This window comes from Jaculus jaculus, chromosome 8, assembly GCF_020740685.1.
Source record: "Jaculus jaculus isolate mJacJac1 chromosome 8, mJacJac1.mat.Y.cur, whole genome shotgun sequence".
NCBI classification, from domain to species: domain Eukaryota; kingdom Metazoa; phylum Chordata; class Mammalia; order Rodentia; family Dipodidae; genus Jaculus; species Jaculus jaculus.
This window is the reverse complement of record NC_059109.1, coordinates 37,585,660-37,606,441: the sequence shown is the minus strand read 5'-3', so window position 1 is coordinate 37,606,441 and position 20,782 is coordinate 37,585,660. Positions and strand designations below refer to the sequence as shown.

The 20,782-nt window shown below is 41.4% G+C and overlaps 1 protein-coding gene across 5 annotated transcripts in view; it reads right to left on the bottom strand.

Annotated features, from left to right (window-relative positions):
• The window catches only part of Cdin1 (CDAN1 interacting nuclease 1), a 247,415-nt gene that overhangs the window by 18,104 nt on the left and 208,529 nt on the right, over positions 1-20,782 (bottom strand). The window contains exon 11 of one of the 5 annotated variants that reach the window (XR_006638558.1): positions 19,367-19,475. The exons of the other annotated variants lie outside the window; for them this stretch is intronic. The gene's annotated coding sequence lies outside the window, so the exon portion shown is untranslated. The remainder of the gene's footprint in view (positions 1-19,366; positions 19,476-20,782) is intronic. 5 annotated transcript variants of the gene reach the window in all.

Genomic DNA, 20,782 nt, shown 5'->3' with positions numbered 1-20,782 from the left:
GACTACAGGTTCATTTTTCTGGCATAACACCACCCCATCTTTAGAACAGATAGACAATACATACTGTTTGACTATTTGTTCTACTAATGCCAGTGATAATAAAAATAATAAACACAACCACTATCATAGCAGCAAGTAGTGCTTACTGAACAAGCAATATGGGCCAGCAATTCTTGGTAAGATCTTCACAGGTATTATCTCATTTAAACCAAAGCCCCATGGGTCAGCAACATCAGCACACATATTACACTGATTATCAAGCCATGCATGTTGATGCCAACCAAGAGAACAGACATTGAGAAGAGTTCACTACCTCTGTTTGTGACCTCAGTCAGTACCTGCAGTGGGCTTCACTAGTCCCACCCTGCACACAGGATGGTGGTGAGGTAACTGTGAGGGGCTGAAGCAAAAGTGTTACAGTGGAAATAGAAGTCCAGACCTGGGGCTGCAGCACTGCCTCCCCTACTGGGACTCTCCCAAATTACTTCTGGAACCCCTTAACCATCTCTGTGAAGCCCCTCCCCCAGCAGCCTCATAACAGTTTAAATGTTGTTGCTTCACCAAAATCCCTGTCCACTCTGGGAGCTGGAAGGCAAAATTAATACTTCTTCATATCTTTGTGTCTCAGTGTACCTATAATGTGGATATACTATATACTAGCATTACATCCCAGAGTTCAAGGGGAGTATGTGTATACACTAATACACAACACTTTATTTTTAGTTACTTCATTTGAAAACTCTTATTTTTTTTTTTTATTTATTTGAGAGCAACAGACACAGAGAGAAAGACAGATAGAGGGAGAGAGAGAGAGAGAGAATGGGCGCACCAGGGCTTCCAGCCTCTGCAAACGAACTCCAGATGCGTGAGCCCCCTTGTGCATCTGGCTAACGTGGGACCTGGGGAACCGAGCCTCGAACCGGGGTCCTTAGGCTTCACAGGCAAGCGCTTAACCACTAAGCCATCTCTCCAGCCCTGAAAACTCTTATTTTTATTTTAATAAGTTTTATTTATTTATTTGGGAGAGAAAGGAGACAGAGGGAAAGGGAGAGAGAGAGAGAGAGAAGGAGAGAGAGAAAAAGAGGGAGAGAGTGTGCATGCCAGGGCCTCCAGCTTCTGCAAACAAACTTCAGATGCATGTGCCACCTGGTGCTTCTGGCTTATGTGGGTCCTGGGGAATCAAACCTGGGTCCTTTGGCTTTGTAGGCAAGTGCCTTAACTGCTAAGCCACCCTCCAGCCCCTTATTTGAAAACTCTTGATCAGTCACAGAATCTAATAAGGATTTTTTCCTAACTGTTGCAACTAATCATCAGGGCCACAGACCTTCCACCTATTCCTGCCTTTGAGAAAGAGAGCAGATGGCGATGGAGATAACTCAGTGGCTAAAGGTATTTGCTTGAAAATGAGAGCTGATGCATTTCATATGACTAGGTGACACTCCAGTTCAAGAGAAATTAGATGGAATATTCCCATGATGCCAGAGATTTAAAGGTTATTTAATGACGTGATTCATGGGGCCACTTTTGCAAGGCCCCATGTCACACATAGAAGGGCTGTATAAATCAACTCAGTGTAGTATCTTCAGGTTTTGTTGTGTCAACCAAAATGCATTTCCTGTGTTTGCCATTTCCAGAAGTCTTGCCAAGTGTTGCAGTCAGGCTTTCATTGCTGGCAGAAAACACCTGGCCAAGGGCAGATTGTAGAAAAAGAGTTTATTTTGGCTTACAGGCTTGATGGGAAGCTCCATGATGGCAGAGGAAAAACAATGACATGAGCAGAGGGTGGACATCATCTCCAGGCCAACATCAGTTGGACAACAGCAACAAGAGAGTGTGCCTAACATCAGCAAGAGGAAACTGGCTGTAATTCCCAGTAGCCCACCCCCAACAATACACTGCCTCCAGGAGGTGTTAAACCCCAAATCTCCATCAGCTGGGGATCTAGCAATCAGAACACCTAAGTTTATGAGGAACACCTGAATTAAACCACCACATTCAACTCCTGGACCCCATAAACTGATAACCATCCATGATGTAAAATGCAATGCATCTAGTCCAACTTAAAAGTAGCACCCATAGTTTTTATCAATCCCAATAATGTTCAAAAATCCCCATAGTCCAAGTTCCTTTAACTGAGCTGTAATACCAGCTCCCCATAACCCCCCCAAATAGCCCATAATGGCACAGAGTAAGCACTCATACTGCAAAAGAAAGCATTGAGCATAGAAAAGAAATATTCAACCAATACAAGATTTAAACAGGATAAACATCAACTCTGTAGCTCCAAGTCCAACAACTCTAGTCAGTGACAAATCTCCAAGTCTGAAAATTCTAACCAGCAACAGGTCTATGGAGTTCCAATTTCACTCCTCCAGCTAGGCTGCTCACAGTTCTAGAAAACTTCATCTTGGCCCAGAAGTTCTCCTTTTCAGCCATCTCATGGTCCCGGAATCTCTACTGGATCTCCACTGCATCCCATAGTCCATCCTCACAGCTCCACTGGGTCTCTATGCAGGCATCCAGTAAACCTGTTTCACACTGTCCATGGCTGTTTCCAAAACACAAGACTGTGTTCCAAATTCTCTTTCCTGTATTTCCTCCATAATATCAGGTGGGGTGCCAACTTGTTAATGTAGGAGGAGAAAAAAAAATTGAAGAACAGGACACTCCTTCAGCATTCAGGCTCCTTCAAAAGACTCTGCATTCTTTCTGTTGTCCCAATGTAGATCAGCTGGGCCAATCTCAATGGTCATAATCTCATACACAATTGCAGCTGAATGGGCAGCAGCTTCAGACCAAAGGTTTCATTTTTTTCTGTGCCATATCCATCTGGTCATACCAGTCCATTTCTACAGAAGGCAACCCTGCACAAGTTCTCAGGACACAGGCATAACAGCAAGCCTCTCACACAAACTGCTTCTAGCCCAGTCTTGACAAATCTCTTTCTCACCTTCACAAGCCAAACCTCCCAGTCTATAGTTCTTATTGCATTCAGGTCTTTCAACTCTGACCAGAATAGTCCATCAAGCTATACTTACAGCACTACAAGGTGTCTCTTAGGCCCATATTTCAAATCCTTTCACATTCTTTTTGCAATGCAGTTCCAAAAGGCCAAAGCCACATAGGTTTCTAGCAGCAATGACCCCATTTGTGGTACCAACTTTACTGTTGCAGTCAGGTTTGTATTGCTGGCAGGAAATAACCTAACCAAGAGCAGCTTGTGGGAAAAAGGGGTTTATTTTGGTTTACAGACTTGAGAAGAAACCCCATGATGGCAGGGAAAAACAATGGCATGAGCAGAGGGTAGACATCACTTCCTGGCCAGCATCAGATGGAAAACAGCAACAGCAGAGTGTGCTAAACACTGGCAAGAGGAGCCTGGTTATGACACCAATAACTCTGCCCAAAACAATACACTGCCTCTAGGAGGCTTTAATTCCCAAATTGCCAGCATCTGGGGACCAAACATTCAGAATATTTAAGTTTCTGGGGACACCTAAAATCAAACCACCACATCAAATTCAAGAGTTCTTTGTAATTACTAGTTTCAATGCTGCTTTGAAAAAGAAAGAACAAAATTACTCAAATATCCAATAGATGGACAAATAAATGGCTAAGGAAAGTATGTTATACAAATAGAATATGGGGCTGGAGAGATGGCTTAGGAGTTAAAGACACTTGCTTGCCAAGCCTGAAGGACTGGGTTCAATTCCCCAGTACCCATGTAAAGCCAGATGAACAAACTGGTACATGTGTCTGAAGTTTATTTGCAGTGGCAAGAGGCCCTGGTGTGCCCATTCTCTCTCAAATAAATAAATTAAAAAATTTAAAAAACAAAATGGAATATTATTTGGCCTTACAAAGGAGGGTAATCTTGTTATATTCCTACAAACAGCTCAACCCCAAAGATGCAGCTATGCTAAATGGAATTAAGCCAGTTGCAAAAGGGCAGACACCATATGTTTCCATTCACAAAGTGTCTAACAAGCTCCAAATCATAGGCACAGAAAGTAGAAAGGTAGTTGCCAAGAGATGAAGGAGGTCAAGTTTCAGTTTTGCAAGATGAAATAGTTGTAGAGCTCTGTGGCATCACAATGGAGGTGATCTTAAAATTATCAATTTAAAGGTAGTTTATATAGCATATTTAATATTGTATTTTCTTACAATGATAAAGCTATCATTTAAAAAAAGAAATATGAAAAAGGGAGAGACAGCATTTTTAAAGTACTATTTAGAGGCTCTAGAAAAGAGATTAAAGATAACAGCAATGCTCTCTGAGCCTTGGTGGGCATAAGTCTCCTTTAGTATTAACCTCTCTTGTATCCTCCAAATTTCTGCTTTGATGAAATTTGAGTTTACACAGAGGAAGGGCCCTCAGTGGAATGGAGGTACGGGAGAGGGGATAATTAATATTACCTTATGGGAACATATGTAATATGTTCATGCAGTAATGTTTATAACTAATAAAAAAAAACCCAAACCAGAAAACAAAACAAACAAACAACAACAAAAAAAAAAAACAAGTGATAACAATGAAATCCTTCTGACTGGAGAAACAGTGATAACTGTGATTTAGTAAGGCCCCACTGAAAACAGAAAACTTTTGAGACACTGGAGCTGTCTATGTGGGGTGGGTCACACAATGGCCCATAGGAAGCCCAGAGATCAGAACCAGCTTCTAAAGCTGCTTGTGTTGCAGTCAATGAAGTCCCTTTATCAGACAATTGCAAGAAAGAAATGTGAGGCTAGGCATGGAGTACCTCTCGATTTGCTTTGTAAGTAACAGTTGCAGGATCTCATGTGAGTGCAGAAGACGGCAGGCTGGATTCAAAGGACAGGATGAGCTTGAATAACCCTGGCTCTAGACCTTGTCTTATACCTGGCACAGTGTTTCACAGTTCTTACCACACTTCCACAAATTGTACTTTATTCTGACTTGACAGCTGAGGAAACTGAAGCTGTCAGAGGTGGAGGGAGGAAGGGTTCCATGTGGGCGCTGACATGCTTGGGTGACCCCAACTCCATTTGGTGCAGTAGTGAGCAGACAGGAAGAGCAATGCACTTTGTCTTCCTGAGGAGGAAGAGACACATATACCCTACAAGCTGAGCTCCTGCCTTGCAGGGGATCCCAGCAGGAAGGGCCACAGGCAGGTTCAAAGATTAGTGTGAAAAGAGGATCCAGATGAGAGACAGCTGTACTATAGCTCAGAGAGGACCCTCTTCCCTACCTGGACAGACCAGAGAGGGCTCTGAGCAGGGGGTGAGAGGTGCTGAAAATTCATATTAGAGAGTGATGGTGGCCATACGGAAAACCCAGCTGGGTGGGAAATGGGAGTGGGGCTTACGAGGATTGAGACCGAGTATAAAGTCCTTTGAAGGCCCAGGGGTGGGGCAGGGTGGCAGGGAGATTATGCAAGACCATTACTCTATCAGCAGCATGTGGCACTGGCAGCTCTTTTTGCCCAAGGACAATCCTCTTTTTTGAAACAGGAATACTACATGCCGGGTTTCTGTGCAGAATCCATGAGCTAAATATTTACTTTGTGCAGGGCCACAGTATCCACTGCAGCTCACTTATTTGGGGGTAAACATATTAAAGAAAAGTATATACTAAAACAAATTCCCCTCTTGTTTCCACTACATACAGAAAAATGAAGCTGACATTCAAAAAAAGGAAGAAAGAAAGAAAGAAAGAAAGAAAGAAAGAAAGAAAGGAAGGAAGGAAGGAAGGAAGGAAGGAAGGAAGTAAGTAAGAAAGGAGGGAAGAAAGAAAGAAAGAAAGAAAGAAAGAAAGAAAGAAAGAAAGAAAGAAAGAAAGAAAGAAAGAAAAAGGAAGAAAAACTATCCTATCCAAACACTCAAGCTCAACCAACTTTCTGGAGTCCTTGGATAAAGTATGTGTCTATAAACAATCACAGCCCAGCTCCACAGGGTTCCTCCAATTTGTATTCTTTGAGAAGTCTGTGGGCAGGAGGTGAACAGTGAACAGTTTCCTTAGTGAGTTATGCTGCAACTTTATTTAACTTCACAGAAGTCATTAACTGAATTTTATGACGATAAGGACTTCCAGGCGTGAATTCCCTTCTGATTGTGTTTGGATTAGAAGCTAGACAAGGCAGCGCAGGGTCGCTCTGCCAAGGCTGAAGCCTGGCCTCTCCAAGTGTCTAGGATGGCCCCATAGAGCTGCTGGGGTGGGGTGGGGCGGGGCGGGGCTGGGCTGGGCTTGAGTTCAGTGAGTAGAAAGCCATTTGTCACTGTGTGGAGAGGAGTTACAGGGGTTATTCTAAACATTCAGTTAGGCTTGTGACCATCTCTTCTCTCAGAGCCTCGTGCTGGGTGACGTAAGACAAGCGCTGGTGAGGTTATGCTGAGGTCCTGCAGTCGGAGCTGGCCCACTCCTGCTGCCACAAGCTGACTAGTACATGTTTATTTTCAGGACCTGGACTAACAGGCCAGCGCAAGGTGGTATCTGAAGTAATCTGTGAGTGCCTTGTGCTTACGAAAGACCTTAACTTTCCGTGATATTATTGATGGAGATGAAATCCTTGTCAGACTAGTAAAATTTAATACCGAAGGCAGAGAAAATGCTTCCAAGCCCATCTTAAAAGGTTTATTACAAAAACAGTTCTATTTTTTAAACTTTTTAACAGAAATTTTTGCTGAAGGAGATAGGAATATAAATATAATCATCCAGTCATGACTAGTTGAGTTCAAGTACTCATTCCACAGTAACAAAATGGTCTCTTACTGTCAACTATAAATGCAAAAGATGCTATGATTGTATGTGCATTCACTTTTTCTCTCTTTCACTAGGCAGTGTGCTCTATGAAAGCCAGCATCTTGTCCCTATCAGTACCTGGCACTTAGTAGCATACGGCTAAATATTTGTGCACTGGGAGTCAATATTTGGAAACAGCTGGATGACAGGTAGAACGCTGACACAGCATCCGCATGCCTAGTCTGCAGTCTAGTCTAGCTCTTGAACTTTGTGGCACATATAGGGCAGGCTGAGTGATTTGCAAACTGCTGTAACTTGTTTTAGCTAATCACGCGCCTGGTTTACTTGGTGACAGTCCTTACTTCCCCAAGCAGGAAAGCACTGGTCAGCAAGCAGTGGGAAGAAAGTTAAAGTGATACTCTCCGCTCTGTATTTTGTTCTTTGTCTCAAGAACAGAGCTGGAGGGCTGGAGAGATGGCTTAGCGGTTAAGCGCTTGCCTGTGAAGCCTAAGGACCCCGGTTCAAGGCTCGGTTCCCCAGGTCCCACGTTAGCCAGATGCACAAGGGGGCGCATGCGTCTGGAGTTCGTTTGCAGAGGTTGGAAGCCCTGGCGCGCCCATTCTCTCTCTCTCCCTCTATCTGTCTTTCTCTCTGTGTCTGTCGCTCTTAAATAAAAATTTAAAAAAAAAAAAAAAAAAAAGAACAGAGCTGGAAACATTTTATAGGAAGATGAGTCTGGAACTTTTTTTTTCCCCATAGTTTAAGTTTGTCACCTCAACCTTCATGGCATGTAACTCAGGCCATTTAGGGTGACTAGACCCTGAAAACAGAAAATACTGCCCTTACAGTCTCTACTTTGCAAGAGGTCAGAGAAGGATCTGGCTTCTCCTTACCTCTTGCATAAAGGAGTTCCCTAGATCTTTTGTTCCATATCAACCTAAGTTCACCACTGGGAAGGAGTTCCCCTTTCCTCAAATTAAGGCTTAAATCTGATCATGAAATTCTGGTTAAACTCAGCCCTAAAACTTGGCTTCATGGCTGGCCTCTTCCTGAGCCAGCAGGGAGTCCATACCAATCGGCTCTCTCTCAGAATCAGAGTCTAAGGGTAAGCCTCACTACAGTAAGATTATAAATAGATGCTTACCAGGTGGGCAGACCTCTTAGGTGTTCACCTCTCCTGAACTTTCCGGTCCCTATTCTAGTAACCCCTCTTTGTCTAAGCCTCTATCCATTCATGCCTTCTACAAGGCAGGAAATCTCTGAACTTTCTTAATCTAATAAGGTCTCTCTGAGTCTTATCCTCTGGTCTATGGATTTAATTCTTTTTTCTTTTAAAGGTTTTTTTTTTGTTGTTGTTAATTATTTATTTGCAAGCAGAGGGAGAGAGGAGACAGACAGAGAATGGGCACACCAGGGCCTCTAGCCACTGCAAACAAACTCCAGATGCATGTGCCACCTTGTGCATCTGGCTTACGTGGGTCCTGGAGAATCGTACCTGGGTCCTTTGGCTTCACAGGCAAATGCCTTAACCACTAAGCCATTTCTCCAGCCCCTGGATTTAATTCTTTAAAGTCACAAGACAAGGATCCAGGAATACCATCAATTTATTTGTATATTGGCATATGGGTGTATTGGCAAGGATCCCCAAGCCTCTGTTACATAATCACATATTCACATTTGGCTATTTTTGCTTTTTCGAGGTAGGGCTTCACTCTAGCTCAGGCTGACCTGGAATTTACTATGTAATCTCAGGGTGGCCTTGAACTCACTGTGATCCTGATCCTCCTACCTCTGCCTCCCAAGTGCTGGGCTTAAAGGAATGCACCACCATGCACAGCTTCTGGCTGGTTCTGAACAACACTGGGGAAGATTTTTTTTAAAATATTTTATTTATTTTGAAAGAGAGGCAGATTAGATAGATAGATAGATGACAGATGACAGATAGAATGGATGCACCAGGGTCTCCAGCCACAAACTTTAGACACATGCACCATCTTCTAAAGCTGGCTTATGTGGAATCAAACCTGGGTCCTTTGGTTTCGTAAGCAAGCATCTTAACTGCTAAGTCATCTCTCCAGTCCAGGAAGATATTTTAGAATTTAGGGTGGGGAAAGGTGTCTGATGATAGTACCTGTTCCTCTGCCAAAGTCTGTGCTTTGAGGTCAAAGAGCAAAGTATCATTTTATTTTACCTCCACAAAATATTGCTGAAGATCTTGACAGATGAAAATTCAGTCTTTAAGCCAGACATGGTGACATACCCCTTTAATCCCAGCATTTGGGAGGGAGAGATAGGAGGATCACCATGAATTCAAGGCCACCCTGAGACTACATAGTGAATTCCAGGCCAGCCAGGGCTAGAGTGAGACTACCTCAACCCCCCACCAAAAAAATTTTTTAAAAAATTCAATCTACAAAGTTGTTACACCCACAGTCTCATGAGCATGGCCCATGACAGGCATTCAGTACTGTAATTCCCACAAGGAAGCGACTCTTGTGTCTTTAGTTGTTCTCATGACAGACCCAACACAGATCAATGACCCAGGCTCCTGACGCACTCATAAAGCCCTGTAGGCTCATTTATGGGCCAGTGTTAGTTTGAAGCTGACTAACACCTGCCGTTTGTAAGAATTCTTTGATGTCTTGCAGGTTACACATTGGTTCTAGACGGAACCTGCAAGAGCAACAGTACCCATGCTAGCGCTGAAGCGTCTTTAACTGGTGTGCATCGGTGGCCACTGCTCTTCTGGGGTCTTCCAGAATAGGCATTTCAGAGAGGACAGAATGAGGAGCTAATGAGGAGGAAGGGTACAGCTTGGGGCATATTTTAATTTTATAAAGCTTTTTATAGTCATAGTATGATCTTTGAACTTTGTCTTGAGAGATGGTCAACATCCTTAGCCGTATTTCATTGAGTTAGAATTAATACCACTAATTCAATATGTAAAAACTGCTGTGTGTCATACTACAGCAGCAAAAAGCTCTTACTTTCTGCCTTCATTTTGCTCAGACTTCTTAGTTGTTTTTTTTTTTTAATATACAGCTCCCAAACAAAACACAAGTTCAAAGATTTCAAGTAGATGTTCCCTCAGGTTCTCCCCTGTGCTTTCCAGTGTTTATCATCATCTGACTGAGCTTCTCTATTCCTTCTGATGCCTGGACATCCTCAGCTTAACTATACTTGTTGTTTTGAAACTTCAGCTCACTGCCTGTGTAGCAGCATTGGTTTCCTTGAACAGCTGTCCACTAATTGCCTCAAATACATGAAAGTCATCACTCAGGTTATTAAACTTCTCTAAACTTCTTTTCTGTGCTCTGGGGTGTGGGGAAAGCTGACTTTTATCTTATCTGTCGTCTAACTCTACAACTGTAAGTTGAATAATTCTGCCAAAAAACATGAATATATAAGCATTTTGTTAATTGACTTTTGACAATATTAAATATTATCCACATTAGCAGTGCTTGGTTGCTTAGGAGTCTCTATATGTTGGGAATGAAAGTGAAACTAAAAGAGCTATAGCATTCCTCAAACATGGGGAGCCATCCTCAAGGTGGAAACAGAAGCTCTGGTGCAATTTACATGGATTTCCTTCAAAATTAGAAAGATACACAACTATGTGTCTTATAAAAACAATTCAACTTAATATGAGCAAAGCAAGTTGATAATGAATTGTTAAGTATATTCACCATAATCTGAAGACAGTTGGGGATGGATGTATTTACAGCAGGATAGTAAGTCAGAACACTGAACACCATTCTTTCTTCCTGAGGCTTCGGATTTTAAAAGGTTAGGGGGTAAAGAAGAAAGAAGGGAAAACACCTGTATTGGAATGACAGAAAAGCACTCCTTGTATTTGTGAATAATTGTAAAAGTAAAATATCCTTGTTAATGCGAAACAAAAGGTAGGTTAAGAGCATGAAACCCTACAGCTGGGAACCACAGCTGGCAACATAAGAAGAGACAGGGAGGAAGGGAACCAGTGAAGACCACTGGCCTGAAAGACAAGGGTTGGGTACAAGGAGGAGGCAAGAGCTGTAACGGAGAAGTCAAGAGGAAAGTTAACTGTCACACAAGGAGACAAATGTCAGGATGGCTCTGTCAGGTCTGCCACCCAGGAGTTGCAGAAGCCAAATAGTTACTGCAGAGGGGCTGGAGAAGGGAGGCTGCAGAGGTCCCGGAGGCAGGGGAGCAGGAAGTGAGTGCGGAGGCCCAGGAAAACAGTAGAGGGCAGGGCCCTGCACCCCAAGAAGTGAGGTGAGATGGGAGGGGCAGCAGAAAGAGAACAACAGCAGGTCACATGGGGACGCATTTATGGGGGGAGGGGTTAGACTTCACAAAACAACTGACCTGGCAGCATGTTGTGTCAACAGACCCAACCAGAAGGGCACAAGATAAAATGACTGCAATACTGGTTGAATAAAAACAAGAAGCTGTTATAATGACATGTGTCTGCAGATGGGGTGTAACTTGCAGGGTGAGGTCATAACTACACTATAAACGCAAATGAATAAAAATTTAAATATGTAGATCTTGTAATATTTTAATTATTTAAATAAGGGCAACTAGCTTTTTTTTTTTTCCTTCAAGGTAGGGTCTTGCTTTAGCCCAGGCTGACCTGGAATTCACTCTGTAGTCTCAAGGTGGCTTTGAACTCACAGTGACCTTCCTACATTTGCTTCCCGAGGGCTGGGAATAAAGGTGTGTACCACCATGCCTGGCTGCAACTAACATTCTTAATAAGACAAGTTAGAATGGTCTCAGAACTTAACCCAGTTCACAGCAATTTTGCCCACTATGGCAACAATGTTACAGATCCACAAGATTAAGAACTGAGACTTTATCTATATTGATTATTCCTATAAAAATTTCCTCTAAGATGGGTATTTTTAGCTTTGTTGCCTTGAACTCCAATAAAAAAATAAAATACGTACTTTAAGAATATGTATCCCCCTCTAGATCTTCCCACTTGTTCACTTCCATTTTCTCTAATGGACACTGACAATGTGTAACTCTGGCAATATATAAGAAGTCACAATTAATGAGCTACGTTTTACATCCAAATGGGTTAATGAAAGCTACATTTACTGTTACATATTGATCTTGGTTTATTTATTTATTTAAGAGAGAAAGAGGCAAATAGAGACAGGAATGGAAGTGTCAGGACTTTCACCTGCGGCAAATATACTCCAGACACAAGATCCACCTTGTGCATCTGGCTTTTGTGGGTCCTGGGGAATCAAACCTGGGTCCTATAGCTTTGTAGGCAAGCGTCTTAACTGCTAAGCCATCTCTTCAACCCTGACATTAAGGAAGGATTCTTCAGGTACTGGCCACTATTCAGAAAGTGTCTATGCTCATTGTGAGCTGGGTAGTTTTAGTTGTTTTCCCAGTGTAGCATGCATCAAACTAACTAATCATAACTAACATAACATAACATAATCATAAATGGGGGGTATATTAAACTTCGAACCAGCAGTTTCTGGTTACAAAAAATCTTGGGTTCAAGACTAATGGAAGTACTAACAGCTGTTTTGAAAAAGTACTTATGGTCCTGAGAAGTCCTCAGCCTCCAATTGGTTATTTGCACAAGGGAACAGGCATAGCCTTTCCATGTGTCACAGCCAAGCAAGTTTTCAAGTTGTAATGTGTAGAAATGTCTCAAGTCCAATCAATAACTTTGCTGTGACCACGGGAATCTTTGCAGTTTGGTATGTGTGTGGATGCATGCACTGGTGTAAGTTGTCTTTGTAAAGCTGTGGACCTGTCTTCTAGATGTCCTGGGCTACAAAGCATGCCTAGCTGGCTCCCTTGGTTGTGACAGTTTTCAGATGAATGACTGAGACATGGTGATGGTGGGGGGGGGGTGATCCAAGAGTGGGGGTTGTTCAACTCTGCCCTTAGTTTACAGCACAGCTTGGCATGGTGGCGCATACTTGTAATCTCAGTCCTTGGGAAGAGGTGCCAGAAGAAGCCCAAATTCCATGCCAGGTTCCTATCTCTAAGCATATAAGAAACAGAAGCCCTTGGGAAGCATCAGATCTGAATTTTGTTATCAGAACTGCTCAGGACTTCTTTTGGCATATTACTAAATTTATAATTCAATTATGATGGAATGCCAAGGATATGATAATATCATGGAATTTAAGCATTAACCATTCATTCTACTATCAGAAATACACACACACACACACACAGAGACAAATATAGTAAGAATCAATGAGGTCCCTTTCAGTGAATATGTAGAAGCAGGTTAAACTTCCATAGTGTCCTAACATTTGAAATCAACCCTATAGTTCATTCAAAAAGAGCGCATCTCCTCATGATCCCAGAGAGGCACCACTTGAGTTACAGTTGAGTTAACAGTACCGGACAGTTTTATTCGGGCAGGGAAAAGTGTCTCTCTCTCTCTCTCTCTCTCTCTCTCTCTCTCTCTCACACACACACACACACACACACACACACACAAAATCAGCAGGGGAATTATCTCCAAAGTGGTGCCACAGGATTGCAGCCCATTTCAAGCAAGAGTCCGCGTGGTGCAACAATTATGTTTATGATACCAACAGAAAAAAATAGCAAGGGGGAGGAGAGATGTCAAACACATGAAGAAACTAAGAAAGAAGAGGGAATTTACTTACCCAAGAGAGTCAAAGGGAGAGACAAGACTAGCTAATTCAACATTTATACATTATTTAAGGTAACAGCCAACTAAATTCCAACAATAACAACAACAAAACTATGGGAAAAAGCAGAGCTCTTATTCCCCTAATGAGATAGACCATTATTCCTTGCTGTAAAGCAAGTGTAATAAGGGCAGCAGGAACATTTTGAACAGATTCTTAAGTAAATAAGGACACACAGACCTATTATGCTTTTTTACTTCTGTACTGTGCAAACTGCATTCTAGCTGCATAGCAATAGATTTAAAGAAGCAGTCCTTTACAATTGTTTTAAGTAAGCACTGTTTTTGAGAAATAACTGACCTCAGGGTCTAGTTGTCCTCCCTCAGCATTACCCTTATGACCACCACTGCTCCCTCCTCACCGAGCTATCCTGGCTCCATCTCCCGCCCCCATTTATTGAGTTCCCCAATAAATATCTGTACTTCATCAGCCACTTTGCATATGTTATTGCAAATCCTTCCTATAACCAGGTGAGAGTTATTTTGAATCCATTTATAAATTCTACGTGGGAGTCACTACACCCCCGTCCCAATGTCCCATGGCTCAGAGGCCATAGCTCTGTTTCGCTGCTAGGTCTACACCTTTTCAAACAAGTGCCTCTGGTTTCATCATGCAATCATTTCAAAATAATGATCACTTTGAGATTTTAGAGAATGAAAATGGTTGCCACTCACTGACCGGGAGAAAGGTACATTTGTATTGTGACAAAGTGCTTGCAGATTGGTACCCTCATCTCAATGAGTTCATCTTGGACTCTTAGGAAAGAATAATAAAATGTGAAAATTACACATAGGAACTTGCATAAAACTTTTAAACTGTACTTCCCAGCTCATGTTTTTATACAAATCTGCATGCTCCAATTAATCTGCCCAACTGCTGGTGTGTGGCTGGACCGCCTTAATCATCTTTACAAGCACAATGTACAATTTGTGGTCTGATTTTTAGCAAGAAAAGTGTACCTAATTTTGGCTCTCCCTATACTTAGACCTATTTTAGAAAATTAGAATTTAACCATAGCTTTACATAGTCTTAAAAAGAAAAACTGTTTGCAGCTGCTGACATGTCACTGACGCTGGAATGCCCTGGGTACCCGAGGAGACATTTTGTAGTATTATCCCAGTGAATGACACAAAAAGACATGGATTTAAAAAACCCATCAACACTCATTAAACATGAGGAAAGCAGGGCAGATGGAGATTTCTCAGGATGATCTGACACTATGGCATGCTCTTGTGCCTGGCTGGCAGCGCTCTTCTCTTGTATAATAAACAGATGCTCAATATAGTGTTATGTTTGGAACCAGGCAAGTTTTCTTTTTTCCTTTAAACTGTATTTATTTATTTACTTACTTACTTATTCATTTGAAAGTGAGAAAATAGACATGTCAGGGCCTTCAGCCCCTGCAAACGAACTCCAGATGCATGCGCCGCCCTGTGCATCTGGCTTACGTGGGTCCTGAGGAATTGAACTGGGATCCTTTGGCTTTGCAGGCAAAGGCCTTGGCTGCTAAGCCATCTCCCCAGCCCTAGTTTTCTTTTCTTTATTAAGTCCTTGGCTCCAGAGCACAACCTTATGGGAGTGGTTCTTGTGTTCACTATTATTTGATGATGAAGTAGCATCTGACTAAAATACCTGTATACTAAATCATTTCATTCAATAAAGCTACCAATGGTTTGCATTGTAAAACATTCCAACATTACACTTTGGGATGAGATGGCCAAGTGGTTATTGTGATGGACTGCCCAAATCACACTCATATACACAAACACTTACCACACAGATATGTCTTTCTCTCCTCTCATTCCTCCCTTCCCTCTCACAGTTAAAAACAAGTTATTTGCAACTTAAAATGCCATAAAAATACAAAAATTCCAGAAAGGCCATGACTACTTATCAACTTAGTATAGAATCAGGTTTTTTTTTTTCTTTTCTTTTCTTTTTTTTTTTTGAGGCAGTATCTCACTCTAACCCATGCTGACCTGGAACTCACTCTGTAGTCACAGGCTAGCCTTGACCTCATGGCAATCCTCCTATCTTTGCCTCCTGAGTGCTAAAATTAAAGGTGTGTGCTACCATGTGTGGCTTGTAAAGAATCATTTTAAAGCAAGAACAAAAATACTGAAGAATAGAATGGCAATTTACTGGGAATGAAGAGGCATTATTAAGTTGTACAACTGTGAACTATGTTACCTTAGGACTTTCTTACTGTCTTAATGGAACAAATCCAGTCCGGAGCAGTCACATCTCCTAGTTTGTTTTGGCTATACCATTGATGTTTTACAGTACTGTGTACAATTTTGTCATAATTTTGCTTATAAATTTTGGCAGGTGAGAATTACTTTTACTTTGGAAACTTTTTTTTTTTTTTATCATCTCTTTGGATATCTGGAGACTCTTGAAAAACCAGAGTTGGTAATTAGTGACCTCATGAAAGAAAACAGGCTCCTCCATCTCAACTGGGCTGGTTACGGTCATGACTACTTCTGGGAGAGGACTCTCTTTGCAAGGAGAGTCTACATTCTGGCCATGCTACACTAGCACACACAGAAAGTATCTGTCTCCAAGAAGGAAGCATCCTGGGGACATGAAAGTCATTTTTATGAGGAGGAGGGCTCCATTCCTATGCTGTGCAGGCCAATTCCTCCAGTGCCTGAGCTCTTTGTGAGGGCAACAGATGGATTACATGTGTGTGTGTGTTCCAAGGGCCAAGTTCAGGGCCTGAGACACAGTCAGGTGCTTGGTACATGCTACCAGATGAGGGATGAACTGATGTGAGTTACTCCAATGAGTTTAGACCACTGGGTTTTTGAAAATATACAGTTCTGTCTAAGTCATCACAATTCCCATGTCACTGTGGCACTAAAGCTCTTGGTTTCTGTGCTTTGTCCCCGAATGTGTAGCAATATAGTCTTCTATGTGAAACTTTATAACTCTGAAACAAATATCTATGTTAAATCTTGTTACTCTTTCACTTTCAAAAGAGCCATAAGTGTGTTCTGGAAGGGAATGGACTGAAGATGTTCAGTAGTGTGCTTGGATGTGCAAGCTATGAATTAGTATCAGTTCTGTGGAGTAGGAAAACACTAGAATAAGGATCTGAAGTCACCAGACCCTACCCTGACACATGTGATCTTTAGTGAGGCCCAGACTTTCTGAGCTCTTTGCCTCACTTGTCCATGAGAATGTTGTTATCTTACATGATTTCTAAGGCCTTTCTTAACCCTGTGTTTTAAATATTTATTACTGTATTTATGTTTATAATCAAATATGAGTCCTAGTGTATGAATTCCAAACAAAAAGGACTCTAAAAATTAAAGTACCTGTAGCTGGAAGGATGGATCAGTTAAAGGTGCTTGCTTGCAAAGTCTGATAGCCTGAGTTCAATTCCTCACCACCCATGTAAAACCAGATACACAAAAATGGTACATACTTCTGGGCTTTGTTTGCAGTGGCAGGAGGTCCCAGTGCACCCATTCTCTCTTTGACAAAGAAATAAACTAAGATACTTTAAAAAGATTCCTCTGTATATTCAAAAGGACTGGCTGGTATCTCAGTTGCAACGTACACTAGACCCAATAGAAAAATGAACCGTACTTACTACACCTCATTATTCCTCCCTAGTATCATCTAGAGTGCTAAATTCAACCCGGGAGGAACACATGGCAATTATCATCTTGTAGTTGTGTAATCATCTCCGCTGCCAGGCTAAAGCCAATGTGTGTCAAATCACTGGTGATAAGATCCTTAAAACATGAGCATTGGAGAATCCCTAGGCCCTCTGAAACCATATGCAAAAGTTTATCTATGCACAAAGTTGTACAGGAGAAAGTTCATGGCTGCGATTAATATTTAACTCAAGATTTTAAGAACCCTTAGCCTAAATCCTGGTCTAGTGTCATGAGTTGCTGTGGCATGCCCTAAGAATTAGGAATCAGTTATACATTGGATTCCTACCTCTGCTGTTCAGTGGCTCTTTGAGTGGGATCTAGCTCTCATATAATTAAAATATGAACATCTATCTATTAAACAGCTATAAGGCTTAATGAGAGGTATGCATAAAATTAATGAATATAAAATCAATGGTCCAAAAATGATCAAATTTACTTAATAAACAAGTAAATTTTTTGTTTTAGTAAATGAGCTAATCATAATTTTAATTTACCTAAGTCTTCAAGGATTGTTCACTACTGATCATTAAGCCAGTGTTTGGCAGTGGAATAAATTTTTTTCTAAATGATTCAAAGACAAGTCTTTTGTGCAAGTGTGTAATAAGGCAGCAGTTTGTCTAGTAGGATTCCCAGTATACTGGTTAATTAAATTATATAAGTGATTTAGCCATTGGTTTAACACTGTCTACTGGCTTGGGTTTATATAGAGTATCTCATTTTACATGATTTCTCAACTGGTTTTGTTGAGGACTGAGAAGTTCTAATCCAATTGTACTTATTGGCAAGAAGTCACTGAGACTGAATGTGGGCTGCATACAATGATGGTGGTGATCCCTTCTAATTTTAAACTCTACCATCCCTTCACCCAGGGAGGAAAAGGGAAAGTCCCTTGAAACTTCCAGAGCATCCTCCCCCACAGATCATAAAGATCTAAGTTAAGGTCCATCCAACAGACTCCAGAATTGCTATTTCTTTTTCACCATCACACCAATAGTTCCCCAGACATTAGTGCAAAATGTTAGGCAGCTGTGTGAGAACTGTTTGGGGAGTCTGACAAAGCATGTATCTCTAGGACTTGGCCATGGTTAGAACTAGCAGGTGTGTATGTGGGGGAGGGGAACTTCAGGGATCTCTGTTTTCAGCAGCTATTTCCAATAATGCTGAGGTGCAGCCAGGGTGGGGAAGCAAAGGGTTGCCCCTTTGGGAGTCTGTCTGGGGAGGAAGATAAATCTGGACTCAGGTAGCTGGCTTGTGAGATGGCTTTTGTGGAGGGAAAGTAGTGTGTGTGTGAGAGAATAAGCTAAGTGTCCCAGCTAGAAGAAAGGGTGAGCAAAGGTAAGGGGAGGAGGGCTGGAGGTACAGCAATCAAACAAACAAAAACCCCCACACCCCAAAAAACAGACAACAAAGCAGGCCCATTATTTGGCAAACTAATCATTAGGGGCACAAACCATTTGATACTGGATTCTTGGGAGTCTTGGGTTGAGAAGGATCCTGATATAGGGTGCACACAGCTATAGGGTACACACGCCAAACTTAAACACAGAAATCTATTGTAAAGTGACAACATATGCTGTATTGGATATTCTATCAAATGAAGCTTTGGGTAAGTGAGCGTAAGACAAAAACACAATGAGAAGTAAAATTTAATTATTTTCCTCCAATTTTACTTGGCCCCCATAACTCTGTTTTTAATTATAGCTTCATGACTTTTACCTGAATTCCTCAAGTGCAAATACTTTCTTTTAAATTTATTCCCATCATATCTTTAGTACAATGCAGAAAAGGAATCTTAAATATTTATTTCAGCATTTTATATTTTTATTGGTTTTGTAAACCACTGAAATTGCAGGGTGTACTTCGAGTGAGTTGGTTCCATATGCAGTAAATCAACTGAAGAACAGACTAGAGAGTACACATTTGCAAAGTGAACCACGGCCCCTAAGACACAGCTTCCTCCCTCCCTGAAAACCTGCCAACATCCAAACAAACTACAAAATCTCATGCCAGAGGGATGTGTACTATCTTCCAAAATAAATACATACAAATTAAACCCAGAGAACCTGAAGGAGCTATTGATTAATTCTAAGAAACACTTCATGACCAAATCTCATAGACCCTGGGATAAATGACAAGAGAGACATAAAACAATTGTTGAGAACATGAACGGAAAGAGAGATGCATTCAATGTGTTTAAAGGCAAAACTGGAGAAAAAGTTGATAGCAGTGGGTAAAAGGCATGCAACCATAGAAGAGGGGGTTTCCACAATGTAACATGAGAGAAAGCAGAGCCTCACCTGTTCCCCTGGTCTCAGGATCCCCAGGCAGGCCCACACTCCTCACTCTTTCTTGACTTCTTAGGCCCCTCTTTGAGACATCTCTGCAGGTCTATATGCTCAGAGCTTCCTACTGGCAGTGAAGAGAGGCAGGGGAAAGCTGACTGGGGTGAGGCCAACAAAACTCCAAGCATTTAAAAGAAAGAATGTTAGAGGTCTCCCAAACAGGCCAAGCCAGGCTTGTGGTCACCATTATTTGGTATTCAGAATCAGGTACCTGAGTATGCAGAATACTACATTCTCTCCAGAAGGGATAAAAACGCTCTAAAATGAAGTAATTAAAGACAGAAGGGATCACCCTAGCATCTGAAGATTCTAATCCCAACGCCAGCTCTTTAGTATAGCATCAGCCACATCTACCGGTCATCATAAAACTCACTGTGTAGAGCAGAGCTTGGCACACAGTAGTTGCACATTAAACTTTTCCAAATGTTTATTCAATGTGTGAGTGGCTCATTGTGCAAGGCTTACATAGCCAAATATTTGACAACCTTAACATGTAAAACAGACTTCTGATGAACAAGGGAGGCTGGGACTGGGGAATGATCATTGTTTTTGGAACTAAAAATCAACTAAGAGCAACTATGAAAGGGCCTGAACACTGGGGGAAGGATGGAAGGGAGTTTGGTAGCAATGAGGCTGTAGGAACTTAATTTAGAAACAAATTATAAAAATGCTGAATATATATATTCCCTTTTTGCCTGTCACTAACCTTGGCCATAAATATAAAAGTGTTTTCATTCTATTTACATAGGACTCAGCCTAGGGAACTGACTGATCTATTGAGTACATAGTCAGTGTACCAAATACTATTAAAAATGTACCCATCAATAAGGTAATGATGATCTTAGCTGGTATTTCTTCCTGGTATATATCAGAATCTGAATATTTTTTTTTTGGTCTTTTTATGATTTTGTCTTTTTTTTTTTTTTTCGGTGCTGAGGACCGAACCCAGGGCCTTGCGCTTGCTAGGCAAGCGCTCATCCACTGAGCTAAATCCCCAACCCCAGAATCTGAATATTTTTAAAAATGCTACAATGTCAAAATAAAAAGTGTGACATCAAAATATTGAGACAGAGAAATGAAAATATTACTCTAGGCAGTGGCTTTTGAAATTCAAAGTTTACAAATGTATTAGGTAATTTGAAACTTCTCATCAATGACAGTACACTGGCAAAGTCGCTTGCTCAGGTTTAGATGAGGCACAACGTGGCTCTCACATTTAGATTTCATCTAAAGGCAGGAAAAAAAAGAGATCACTGGTGGGGGTGATTGACCATTATTTTAAATATAATTAAGATGAGCTCATTTTATTCTTCTTTTATTCAGGAAAAGAATTATTTCACCCCAAGACTTGCTGTCTTTTCCTCTTTCAAA